The following is a 13,149-nucleotide window of genomic DNA, read 5'->3' on the forward strand; positions in this document are numbered from 1 at the left end:
TTGATATGTAGTAGTTTATAATTCCCATGAATATTGCAAAAAGGATATTTTATACATTTGAACCTACCAAGTGAAGGCTCTTCATAGACAAAAAGTAGTTCCCAGTTTAAAAGAAAGAAAGAAAGAAAGAAAGAAAGAAAGAAAGAAAGAAAGAAAGAAAGAACAGCCAGGCACAGATATTGTGACATCCTTTGCGGTTTACAATTTCACACATTACTGGTGTGGCTGTACAGCATCAACCAGTGTTTCTCAATGATTTTGGAGTCATTCTTCGTGAGCAGTTTCCTGGACCAGCAGTTAGTAGAAGGGTCACCCCCCTCGCCACCACCCCTACCCTCAGTGATGTCATGTGCAAAGGGGGCAGGGTCCAGGGTCCACTGAGCAGAGGTGAGCTCTCCAGAGCTCATTTCGAGGCAGGTAGCCCTCGCTGCTGGATAACGTTCATTTCACGTCCTCAAAATGAATGTTATCCAGCAGTGAGGGCTGCCTGGAAATAAGCTTCAGAGAGCCCTCGGTGGCGGCCCCTGCCAGCCCAAAATTGGTTTTTTGGGTGTGTGTGTGTGTGTGAGAGAGAGAGAGATTTTTATTAGTGATGCCTCATGGACTGGTACCCAGTGCCTCGCGGACCGGCACCGGTCCATGGACTGGCAGTTGAAACACTGGCATAGACCATACAAAAGCACCTCCTATGCTGCCAAAGGAACTTATGACTTGGGCGTCAGATAGCACTTGTGAAATTATTTACTAACACACCTCATTCTCAAGTATTAGTGGAATTGTAAATTGCAGCGGGCGGGGGCTTGTAGGCCAGCTCTGTACTCAGGGTAGAAAATCCACAGCTAGACTTATTGCCAACAGATGGTTGTCCAACTTCTGCTTGAAAACTACAGCAAGGGAAAGCCCCACCCCTACCCCTTCTGGTAATTGGTTCCATTGTCAAACTATTTGTACCATTAAGAAGTTTCTCTTAATGTTCAACAAAAATGAATGCTCTTATAAGCTCATTAGATCTAGTCCTACGCTCTTTGGCAACAACAGGAAAATAAAGGAACAGTTAAAGCATCACAACCCTGCAGTATTCATTTAAAAACAGCAGCATTAGAATAGCGGTGTTTAGAAAAAATGAAATTTTAATCTTCAGGAGTGTTAATGGTATATTAGATCTTTGGGGAAAGACATTTTAGAGCAGATTGATAAATGCTTGCATACAGGAGCCCCTAAGTAAACTGTAAGTAGTGTGGCTGCCCAGTCCTAAGATTTTCTGCAGAGCTCATATGAAAAAATTGAAGTGGTTTGTGCAATACTGCAAAACGTGTTACCCAGGCAATGGGTGCTGTGCCCATATCTTTAAGGCCAAACTTGTTGTGAGCAGGTAGATCCATTTAGAGCTAATCTAATCCTATGGAAAAGTAGAAGGAACTGGAGAAGGGAAACCAAAGAGAAGCCTGGGGGATGAAGTCTCCACCCGCAGCAATCAGGACTTGCTTTCTTTGAGCACTTTTCAGTCCCAGCTGAGGTAAGTTATGACTTCAGAGCTCAGAGGTGCCTGGAGCGTTTCCACAAAGGGTTGTTGCCACAAATCTTGTTTTTAAAATGCTGGTTTTAAGCAGGTTTTTATTTTCTTTCCTGGGTCCCCCCCATTCCTTTCCCCTGCCAGAGCAAATAGGGAGAGGCATTGATGTAGAATCATCAACATGATAAGAGGGAAACGCTCTTTAGGAATGCAGATATTGCTCTTTAGAAATGCAAATCAAACTGGCTTGCCTCCCTGTAGGAAGCAAACTCCTTAAGTTCTATTTACAAAAGTAACTTTACAGGTTCAGGGTCACACCAGGCCCGGTTTGAACCAAGCTGGCTGGGGACTCTACTGGTAAAAAGGAAACCGGTGAGGATTCCCCTTTTCCAGTAAAAGGGAGGGGCAGGGGGGCTTTCCTAAAGATAGAGCGGGTGGGTGGGGAGTAAGAAAGTACTTATGACTGCCAATTGCAGCAGTGTCTGGGAGCAGTGGTGGCTCCCCCTCCATCCCCGCTGGCCTCCCCCCCCCAGGTAGGCAGGGCCTGTTCAGGTGTGGTTTAGGCCTCTGCACAGGTGTGGAGGTCACTAAAATGGCCTCCACGCATGCACAGAGGACATTTGCATGACCACTCAGATTTTAGTGTGCATTTTAATGACCTCTGTACCAGCACAGAGTCCCAAACCAGGCCCAAATTGGCCCTGCCCACCCTGGGGGAGGCTAGCGGGGGTGGGGAGAGCCGCTGCCCCAGATGTTGCTGCCCCAGATGTTGCAGCCACTGCAGCCACAACAAGCAGTCATGAGTACTTTCTTACTCCCTGTCTGCCCACTCTATTTTTAGGGAAGCCCCCCTGCTACCCTTGCCCTTTACTAGTAAAGGGGAATCCTCACCGGATTCCCCTTTACCAGTAGAGCTCCAGTCCCTTTTGAACTGGCTCAGTTCGAACTCAAATTGGGTCCAGTTCGATGGTGCACAAAACTGGTCTGGATTTGAGCCAAACTGGCAAAACCGGTTTTGTGCACATCCCTAGTAAATACATTAGCCCTCTAGTCTCCAGAGTGCATAGAACAACTGACACTATATCTTCAGTGTAGTGAACAGTGCCTAAGATGCATGTGCTACTAGACATGTACAAACTTCCCCTTGTTTACTTTGAAATTGCTCAGAAATTATACATCTTCTTCCTGCTTAATCCCTTCTTTATCAGTCACCAATGCTCCAAAAACATTATCCCCAGCAGTACACAATTCACAAAGACATAAAAGAAATTAGAGCCCCTATATTTGAAAGTTTTTAATTATTGTCACTAACAATAGCAATTAATTTTAGCCTAAATCTTAGCTAACAAACAAAGCTCAAACAAAGGAAACACATCAAACAAAGGGTGGGGGGAAGATAGATTTTAAGACCTTAGAGATCTCTGATCAAGCCAAGATATTCTTCCTATATCTTCAGAGAAAGAAACGTATCCAAAGTGTTCTTAAGACCATTCAGTCCCATGTGATAATTCATTTTTCTTTCCTTCAAGCCTTTTTTCTCATATGTGCCTTCAAGCAAAATACATATACCTTATCTGTGCAATGTTCTTGAGGAAATGAATAGGTCCATGGCCTTATCTGAAAATCAATAGAACTCTCATGAAATACTGCCCTGTATGACAAAACCTGTCAATCAGTTTTATTCCTCCTATCATTCTTTCCTGCAATGTTCCTTTAGTATTTCTGGAATGTGCCATCCTACCATGTCAACAAGATAGTCCATAGCTTTTGAAGGTCACTTCACACCTTAATTCCTTGACACCAAGATTCATCTCTTATGTTAGAAAGAGCATGATAGAGCAGCACATGTAGTCTTGTTGTGACAAATGGACAGCAGCAGCTGTCTGTGTGTGTGTAATATTTTCTTGGTGATTACTCTGATGAGCTCCATGTCTGGCCTTGACACTAACTTGTGCTTCACTCATTGCTCTGATCTGCTCTGCAATCTGCATTGCAAGGTGTACTTAGTCAAAATGTGGCTGAAGTTGGTCTTGTTGAGCTTATGGCTATGCTTGCTGCTAAGAGTGCTGCTGTGGCAGCTGTTTCAGTGCTAAGAAGGAGTCATAATTGTGTGTGAAAGAGCAACTTATGCCAATGATGTGACTGCAGCTCATGCACTGTGGCTGGCAGTTGATCCTGGATCAGCGATTCTTTTTTGGCCATTTGGACTGTGTTTGAAATGTGTGTTCTGTGTTGGGAGGGACAGATTCCCTTTACTTTGTGCTTCTGCAGTGTTTTTCAAGGCAAGGTTGCAAAATGCATTGCAAATTGAAATGCAAACCTTGTGTGAGTGCACTCTGAGAGTGTAGCTTGTTCTGGCCATAGGGAACAAAACTCAAAACACCCCATTGCCCCCCATGGGTAGCTCCTAGGGACAGCAAGGGGCTATGAATACAAATATGGTAATTACTGTGCCTTTGGATGGGGCGGTATAGAAATGTAATTAATAAATAATAAATATACCACTTTCCAACACAAGTTCCCAAAGCAGTTTACATATAAATACATACATACATACATAAATGGCTCCCTGTCCTATACCTATAATGGTTGGAGGGCTAAAGGCCACCTCCAGCCTCAAAGGCAGGATGCCTCTGAGTACCAGTTGCAGGGGAGTAAAAGCAGAGAGAGGGCATGCCCTCAACTCCTGCCTGTGGTTTCCAGCGGCCTCTGGTAGACCACTGTGCGAAACAGGATGCTGGACTAGATGGGCTTCCTTGGGCTTGATCCAGCAGGGCTGTCCTTATGTTCTTAAGTTCTTATGTCCCCAAAGGGCTCACAATATAAAAAAGACAGTTACCAGCAATAGCCACTGGAGGGATGCTGTGTTGTGGATGGACAGGGCCAGTTGCTCCCCTGCTTTTAAAAGTAGAATCACTACTTTTAAAAGGTGCCCCTGCTCAGTTAGCAAATGTTAAATTTTTTAACTCCCCCCCCCAATCCTCATAGGATCCTATGAGAGAAAGGGTGTGCAAATAATGTTTTGTTTCTCATCATGTCCTTACAGTTCTTCTGCAGCAAATACATGGTGGGGGGAGAAGGTGGTGGTGGTGGTGTTCAGAGGTCTATCTTCACTTCTTGTCCCAGGGCTCACATCAATTGTGCTACACCCCTGCTCTCAGCTTTGGGTCTTTGCAGTATTCATGGTGGTTTTCCAATGTATGAAAATGAGGCAAATAAATAAATAGATACTATAACTGGTCTTCCACAAAGAGATTAACCACAATGTAATGCATGAGTCATACCAAAGTTTGATAATATTTTTAGTACCTGAAAAAGTCTATACATTTAAGGGTGACATGATCTGGGCCTCCTTTTGCTGCACATGATCCTCCTTCTCAAGCAAAGAGGTGCACAGTGAAAGACTATATCTATTTTTAATAACTTGCCTCTAGATATGATGCCAGCAAAAACCAGCCCCATAGGTGTTTTACATTGTCAAAAGGCATTTCTGTCAATCTTTTGCTTTACATAGTTTTTCACCCAATAGTACGTGGTACTAATAATAGATGAGGTAGACTCGCTTTGCATGCATGGTTCCCTCTAAGGTGGGATTGGAAGGATGTGCTTTTGCAAAGCAAATGACGTTTCAGACTGTGTATGTGGAGCTATAAATACTCAAATACTATGGAGTGTGTGTATGCGGGGTGGGGGGGGAGTACTGTATACGGGACCGAAAGGAGACATTTGGAAATTAAGACATTTGCTGCAGAGTAACTACATGGAGCTTCCAAATCATATGAGAGTACAAAGAGAGAAAAGGATGGTGACGCCTCATGTGTTCAGTGCAACTATCATGTGAAAACCTGCCACTGCAAACTTTCAGTATGTGAAGAATCACTGATGAAACCTTTTCAACACATTCAGTGACACAGACCAACAGAAAGAGAAGCTCATAACTATGACTGCCATCATGTGAACTGGTCGCACGAATCCAGGATAAATAATGAATGATAGTGGAAGGAAGGAATGGTGCCTACAGAAGTAATAATGAGACATTTTTCCAGCCCCATTCTCCATGATACGAAACATAGGGAGGGTATTCGTTGTGTGGAGACCAGCAGAGAAGGGCAGCAGGGATTTGCTATTGGCTATTGTTTGCATATTGTTTCCCTGGGTTGGGCCCATGAGACTTGCTGTGAGAAATGGGAAATAGGGCTGTTCAAGACACATCCCAATTTGGTTCTATGTCAGTGTGAGGTTGAGCAGAAAGTGCGCATGAGGCTACAACTGGTGTGACTGTCATTGCCCACAGGCTGAGCAAGAAAGGCTACACATGGCAGGTGATGGGGTCACCAACCGGCAGTGACTGAGGTGATTGCTGAGGCCAGAACAGGGACAGGCAAGGCAGTGAGGCAGGAGCTACTAGAAAGTAGGACTGAAGAGCAAAGCTGGAGTTGGAACTGGAGAGGAAGGCTGGAGCAGCAGATTCAAGGAGCAGGCTTCTGGGGAGCTTCTCAGGTTAAGCTGTTGTACCAGCAAGGAGTTGGATGAAAGTGAAGGGCTGATAGAAGAGCAGGAAGCTTCTCCACTTCCTGGAGTTCTCTTGCCCTGATCTGAGGTCTGTGCCTACACTTGCTTCCTTCAATTCCTGAGCAGGGCTCTTGGGAGTGAGGCTTTAGCAGCCAGATGAGCTGTCCTCCAATAGTTTTAGATGTTGGCCTGAATTGCCATTGCTCCTGGGGTAAGTGGGAAGGACTTGAAGAATGGTCTAGGATCCAGGGGAGGTGTGCTGGATCCCCCGAGATCTCAGCTCCTCTTGCAGGGTTGACTGTCTGTTCCTCCAGAACTGTCATCATCACAGGCTTGTGGTCATTACCAGGGATTTCTGCAAGAGTCAGCTCTTCTTCATCAGTGGAGACTTCTTCGAGGTCCAGACTTGGGACATGACACGTTTTCAGCTCGGGAAATATTGGGAAGGCTTTGTTAACGGAGCTAGGTCTGGGGTGTACTGCATGGTTGTTGGCCATGACATTGGCTCTACTTTGGTGGTGAATTGCTTTGGCAATCATATGGTGTCTGCTTAGGGGTACCTCAGTTTCACTTAGTGAGTTAAGAAGCTGGGTGGGGGTCATAGGGGATATGTCAAGAAAAAGTAAGAGGGGGCGACTGACTGGATAGGATAGAACCAGGTGGGGGAAGGCATAGGAAAATAAGAACAGCCCTGCTGGATCAGGCCCAAGGCCCATCTAGTCCAACATCTTGTTTCACGCAGTGGCCCACCAGATGCTGCTGGAAGCCTAGAGGCACAAGTTGAGGGCATGCCCTCCCTCCTGCTGTTATTCCTCTGCAACTGGTACTCAGAGGCAACCTGTCTTTGAGGCTGGAGGTGGCCTAGAGCCCTCCAGCTAGTAGCCAATGATAGACCTCTCCTCCATGAAGTTATCCAAACCCCACTTAAAGCCATCCAAGTTGTTGGCTGTCACCACATCTTGTGGCAGAGAATTCCATAAGTTTATTATGCGTTGTGTGAAAAAGTACTTCCATTTGCTGGTCTTAAATTTCCTGGCAATAAATTTCATGGGATGACCCCTGTTTCTAGTGTTATGTGAGAGGGAGAAGAATTTCTCTCTGTCCACTTTCTTCACACCATGCATGATTTTATAGACCTCTATCATGTTTCCCCCTAGTCGTCTTTTTTCTAAACTAAATAACCCCAGGAGTTGTAGCCTTGCCTCATAAGAAAGGTGCTCTAGGCCCCTGATCATTTTGGTTGCCCTCTTTTGCACCTTTTCCAGTTCTACAATGTCCTTTTTTCGATGTGGTGACCAGAATTTTACACAGTACTCCAAGTGTGGCCGTACCATAGATTTGTATAGGGCATTAGAATATTAGCAGTTTTATTTCCAATCCCCTTCCTAATGATCCCTAGCGTGGAATTGGCCTTTTTCACAGCTGCTGCACATTGAGTCGACACTTTCAACGAGCTGTCCCCCACGATCCCAAGATCCCTCTCCTGGTCAGTCAGCTCAGATCCCATCAGCCTATACCTGAAGTTGGGATTTTTCATCCCAATGTGCATCACTTTACACTTCCCAACACTGAAACACATTTGCCATTTGGTTTTGGACCTGCTGATTTGGTTTGGTTGGAGGAGTGTAGTGCAGTGGGTTGGTGGAAGAAGCGCTCTTACTCCTGGACTTCAGGGCTGAAGTCCAGGCCTCAACAGCCCCTTGGGGCCCCCCAAATCCTGTTTAGACTGTCCTGGGTGGTGTGGTTGCCTGGCAGAGCATGATGATTTGATGCTTAATTTGCAAGGCTCCAAAGGCCTTTAGGTCCAGGCTCCAAAATTACCTAGGTGCACTAGTGCATTACAATCACTGGTGGTGCCAGTGATTGTAATGTTGCACACTGGAACTGCAGCCTGGGGTCCCATATATCACATGGCAGGGCTGGGGAGGGCCTACTGGCCTGGCCCCCTGGTGTCAGCATGGTTTGTAAGATGGTGATCCTATGCAGGGCCGGATGGCTCACAAGTGGGATGGTGGTTTTAAGGAATTTGAGACAGCTGCTGGTGTGACGTGTGCCCATCCCTTGGCCTGCTGGTATCAGCTCAGATTCTAAATTACCCAAGTGCCTCAGACAGTTAAGTAAGGCAGTGGAGAAGGGACAAATGTGTCAGGTTAGTAGAGGTGTGCATGGAACCAGCTGGCCCAGTTCAGTTCAAGTCCAAACTGAACTCGAACCTGACTGGCCCAGTTCGGCTCCGCACCGCCTCACCCCCCCCCCCCCAGTTCGGTCTGGTCTGGTGGGGGAGTTGCAATTTTTTAAAAAATGGCATTGCCCAGGGCCTCGCAGAGGCCATTTGTTCATGCGCAGTGGCCATTTTGTTTTGGTGGCGATTAAAAATTTTTTTTTTAACAAATGGCTGCCGCACATGCTCAAATGGCCTCTGTGAGGCCCTGGACAATGTCAGGCCTCACAGAGGCCATTTGCGCATGCGTGGTGGCATCCAAAATGCCCACTGTGCCAAGAAATGGAGGCCCGAATGGGCCAGAAAAAGCGGCCAGACAGGCCACGGCAGTGATGATGGAGGCCTGCGGACCCACCCCCCGCGGCCTAGATGAAGGCCCCTGAAGGGGCTAAAAGATTTTAAAAATATTATTTTTTTTAAAAAAAATTCTGAACGTGCAAGGGAATTTGGTTCAGATGGAATGGGACATGGGAGTTCAGTTCGACGCTGAACCCTTGAACCATCGAACTGAACCCCCAAACCACCAGACTAGTTTGCACATCCCTACAGGTTAGTCTAGCCAGTCCCTGCCAGGGTTCCATCTTGGGATGGCCACGCCTCCCTACTACCGCATGAAGGTTTTGTTTGGGCTGGTGTTTACTCTTGTCAGTAAAGTTGTGGCCATACCCGTGTGTCTGCTGCTGCTTTGCTTGCCTTGACCAGAATCCATGGTGCTGAGTACTTACGTTGAAACCCCATTATGAATTGTCTGGAGAAGATCACCCTATGGGGCACATTATAGCAAAATATGCTATATTCTCTCAGTAATGTTTGTAAATAGGGATGAGCTAAATGTTCTCCAGTGAACATTCTCAGAGCCAAAAAGGGGCTTTCATGGTTGTGGAAGAGGTTGTTCAGGCCCACTTGTGAGAGAGCTGCAGCTCCCTGGTAAACTCAGATTTCTTGCCAGGTAATGTACGAAATGGCACGAACTGTTTTTTAGAGGGAAGATCTGAGATGCAAAGGTTTAAATAAGAGTAAGACTGTCAGAACCAAGCCATTAACAGCTTGCAAGTCGAGGTTTAAAATTCCTTTGGCACTCACTTTGTTTAAGGTCATATGTTCACAAATGTCAGAAATAATCCTGTGCTTTAACTCCACACTTCAGGCGCTGTTTAAAGTTCACATTGAAACAGATCATATGCCAGTTTAAACAAGCACTGAGTGACTGCTAAAACTATAAGACAGGTCAATAAATAGGAAGGACACATAGAAGAGAAACCTATTTAGTCTCCCTTTTCTATAGGAATGTGGTTGTCCCCTACATTTGTCTATGTTGTGCCTATAATACACGACACATGTGCAAATGAATATTGTATATGAGTATGTTCTTCTTATATTGGAACAAGTGGGCCCAGCAATATGCTGGGGTTTGTAATTATTTAGAAAGACACCAAGAGGAAGCTGCCCACCTTCAGTTACAGAGGAGTGCAGAGTTTTGGCTGTTGCAGTTACTTTAAGAACATGCATGGAGATTGTAGTGCCATCTAAACAAAATAGATTTATTGGTTAAGTACATTTGAGATAGTAAAATCTATCCTAAGTATAAACTACGTAATGAATAGGTAGGAAGAGAGAGAGATGCTTCCATCTGCTCTCTAAGAGGAAAGGAAGAGGACTGACTCCCCACAGGAAAATACCTGAGGAGTCGAGGCAGGGGCCACAGAGAAGAGGTGAAGCATCTCTCTCACTAACTACCTTGACTCCCAGTGCCCCTAGTGGTCATTAGGATAGTTGGTGCAAAAAGTCGATGCACTGGAACTCCATCTCCAACACAATAAAATGTGGCATCTTCCCAACTTCAATGCCCACCTCCAGGATACTATAAGCTGTTAAAGGCTCAAGCAAGCCAATTCCCTCTCCTCTCCACTCATGTTCTGCTCTTTCCCCCACAACAGAAACCTTCAACATTCCATGACTCCTGGGGGCCACTACTAAGCATGTTCAGTCCCTTTCTGGTGGCTTTTTAGATTGTTTTCACCACCTTTCTTTCAGTTTACATAGGGACATAGGCAGCTGCCATATACTGAGTCCGACCATTGGTCCATCTAGTTCAGTATTGTCTACACAGACTGGCAGCAGCTTCTCCAAGGTTACAGGCAGGAGTCTCTCTCAGGCCTATATTGGAGATACCAGGGAGGGAACCTGGAGCCTTCTGCATGCAAGGATGCAGGTGCGGCCCCATCCCCTAAGGGGAATTTCTTATGGTGTTCACATGTAGTCTCCCATTCAAATGCAGCCAGGGCAGACCCTCCATAGCAAAGGGGACCATTCATGCTCGCTACAACAAGACCAGCTCTCTTCCCTTTTACAACCTTGTTAGTTCTGGGAACCTAGAGAATTATATGGGTATGTAGAGACTACTATCATATTTGGAGTGCCCCCCCAAGTATTCAACCACTGTGTATATATAATACCTCCCTGCAAACAGTAGTTGGCCACTGTCCTGCTCTTTTTGTAAAATACCTTATTAAACTTCACTCACAAAGCGTTGGCTTTGCAGGACTCAGTGACCCCACCCATTACAGTAGTTCCTGCTGAAAGGAAAAGTTTGGTAGAACAACAACTTGGAAGCTGCCTTTGGAGCACAGAATTGCAGATGCAAATACAAGACTCAGCTGGAGGCTTTTCAGACAGCAGGCTTTACGGTGTGAGTTTGGGACACAACAGATACTCAGAAGCAAAAAGGAATTTTTTTTTACCCAGGACATAAATTGGGCTAGGTCCCAATACAGAAGGAAAAACCTGAATTGTGTGTGAAGTGCTCTCTGAAATATTGCATGGACTTCGGGGTAAATCTGGCCCATGTGTGAACATAAAGTAAAGTCGCGGTAAAGTCGCCATCTGAAAAGCTCCCGGCCTAGGGCGGGGAGCATTGAAGAATCCTGGGAAAGGACTGTGCAGAAGAGTCTGGACCAGGACACACTCAGTTCAGATGTACAATGCCATCACTTCAGGCAGCTCCAGTAACAGGAAGCTGAATTCAGCTCCCAATGGCATTTTACCCCACACCGTTCACAGTCGTATATACTCCACAGAGTGAAATATAATTTGTTCACAGCAGAACACAGTGAGGCAAAGTCTGGCAAAGCCAGTGGAATCACGCTCCTTGTCCTTGTTGTGGCTTCTCTCACTGGAAACAATTCTGCAAAGATGATAATGATGACAACAAGAAGAAATCTTATCACTATCCCTCCTCTCCCCTTGTGATGCTTCACCCAGAACAATAAGGTAACGAGAAAATAAAAGAGAGGTCACAGATTATTTTGTAGGATTCCCCCACCCCCCACTCGCCACATACAAATGACAAGGGGTGCAATTGTGGACATTGCAGGAGGCAGTGCTGCAGAATGGAAGCAATCCATCCCTTTTGCAAAAAGCACCTTTTGTCAGAGTAAAATTCTTATTTACAGACCCATGAAGTGAGAGTGTAGAGCTAGAGTGGGTCATAGACTTTCTCTAGCTTCAGCTGCTCAAACATGGACAATGCAAAGGAGGTGCCATTATGTAGCTTCTTCTTTTTTCTTCAGACTTTCATTCTCTTTCCTGGCTGCTGCCCTCTATTACAGCTTGCATTTAGCAGTATAAACACAATGCCGTCTCCTCTCACATAGTATAGGAATCTGTGTAATTGGGTGGAAAACTCTGATAATGAGACTTCATTACAGTAAGGGAAATGTTGCACACTGCATCCTGGATCAGCAAAATTTGTGTCAGGAACATTTCAAGGACTCTCTATACTCACAAATAAGGCAGATATTTCTTAAGAGTTTAGGCTGTCAAGAAAAGAAAATGGTTGCAGGGCAACTGACAAGAGCACAGGAGGGAATGAGGCAGGAAAGGGTGGAATGAATTCTCACGAGGCTATAGGGTGGTGGGAAGGAATTTTAGGACAAGGGACAAGGCTGAGGAGGAGAAAAGCACATCGCTGGAAGCCACAGAAGGGTGCCCAGAACCAGCCAAAAGAGACTGGGATGGAGGAGGAACTGTGCGATAAGTAAGCCCCCTTCCCACATCTACTGAGGGGACAAGGAATGGGGAAACACCTGACAAGGGAACAAAAAGGGGGGAAGTGAAACATCTGAGTCTCCAGAAAGAGAATATTCTGATGCCCCTCCTCCTCCTGCTGCTACAACTACTAATATGGATATTTATATAATGATGATGTATATATTGTATATATAAGTAAACCTCCTCTTTTCATGGAAACAATAGAACCAGTCTTCTGGCTAGAAAGAGGCAACCTTGCTTCCTTGGGTTCAAGACCAATAGAGGCCATCACTATCCTAGAGTGCAATTGTATGCACACTCTTGGGAGTAAGGGAGTAAGCAGGATGTTCCTCCAAGTAAACAAGTGTAAGGTCATACTAATAATGAAGTAATGGCTAAGGTACCTACTAAGAATAAGAAAACCAACATTTTCTCAACAGGGTTTCTCAACAGGAACAGGATGGAAGGAAAGGAATTCAAGGAGTCATTAATAAAAATATTTGTCATGTCTAGAAAAGTGTTTTCCTTCCTCCACCCCCTGTAGAAATGATCAAATGCAGTTTTCCCCTGATACGCAAGAAGGGAGACTCAAGAAAGACGACTAGTAGACAGAAATTCCCTCCCACATGGCTATCTTAAAATGGAGTTTACACCCTAACATGGCTGCACACTGATACCTAGAGAAGTTGGAATTTGAATAAAATCACAAGTAAAAGTATTATTTTTGTCACATGTTCATGCCAGTTTAAGGCAGTTAGGCCATAATCTTTAGATCCAATGGCTGGCTGCCATCTCCATGGAGGATGAATGGGTGACAGAAAAGCACCTTGTTTTTTGTACTCTGCAAAACATAATCTTGTGCCACTTTGTTTCC

General features: G+C 45.3%; 1 long non-coding RNA gene across 7 annotated transcripts in view; it reads right to left on the reverse strand.

The window, feature by feature from the left end:
- LOC128336302 (uncharacterized) overlaps positions 1–13,149 on the reverse strand; it is a 66,491-nt gene that overhangs the window by 6,151 nt on the left and 47,191 nt on the right. For 5 of the 7 annotated variants that reach the window (XR_008311907.1, XR_008311908.1, XR_008311909.1 and 2 more), the window contains one exon: positions 2,924–3,130. The exons of 1 other annotated variant lie outside the window; for it this stretch is intronic. This is a non-coding gene — a long non-coding RNA (uncharacterized LOC128336302). Of the gene's footprint in view, positions 1–2,794; positions 3,131–13,149 lie in introns of those variants that run through there. One more of the 7 variants, XR_008311903.1, reaches the window with a different exon arrangement.

Source organism: Hemicordylus capensis, chromosome 1 (assembly GCF_027244095.1).
Source record: "Hemicordylus capensis ecotype Gifberg chromosome 1, rHemCap1.1.pri, whole genome shotgun sequence".
NCBI lineage: Eukaryota > Metazoa > Chordata > Lepidosauria > Squamata > Cordylidae > Hemicordylus > Hemicordylus capensis.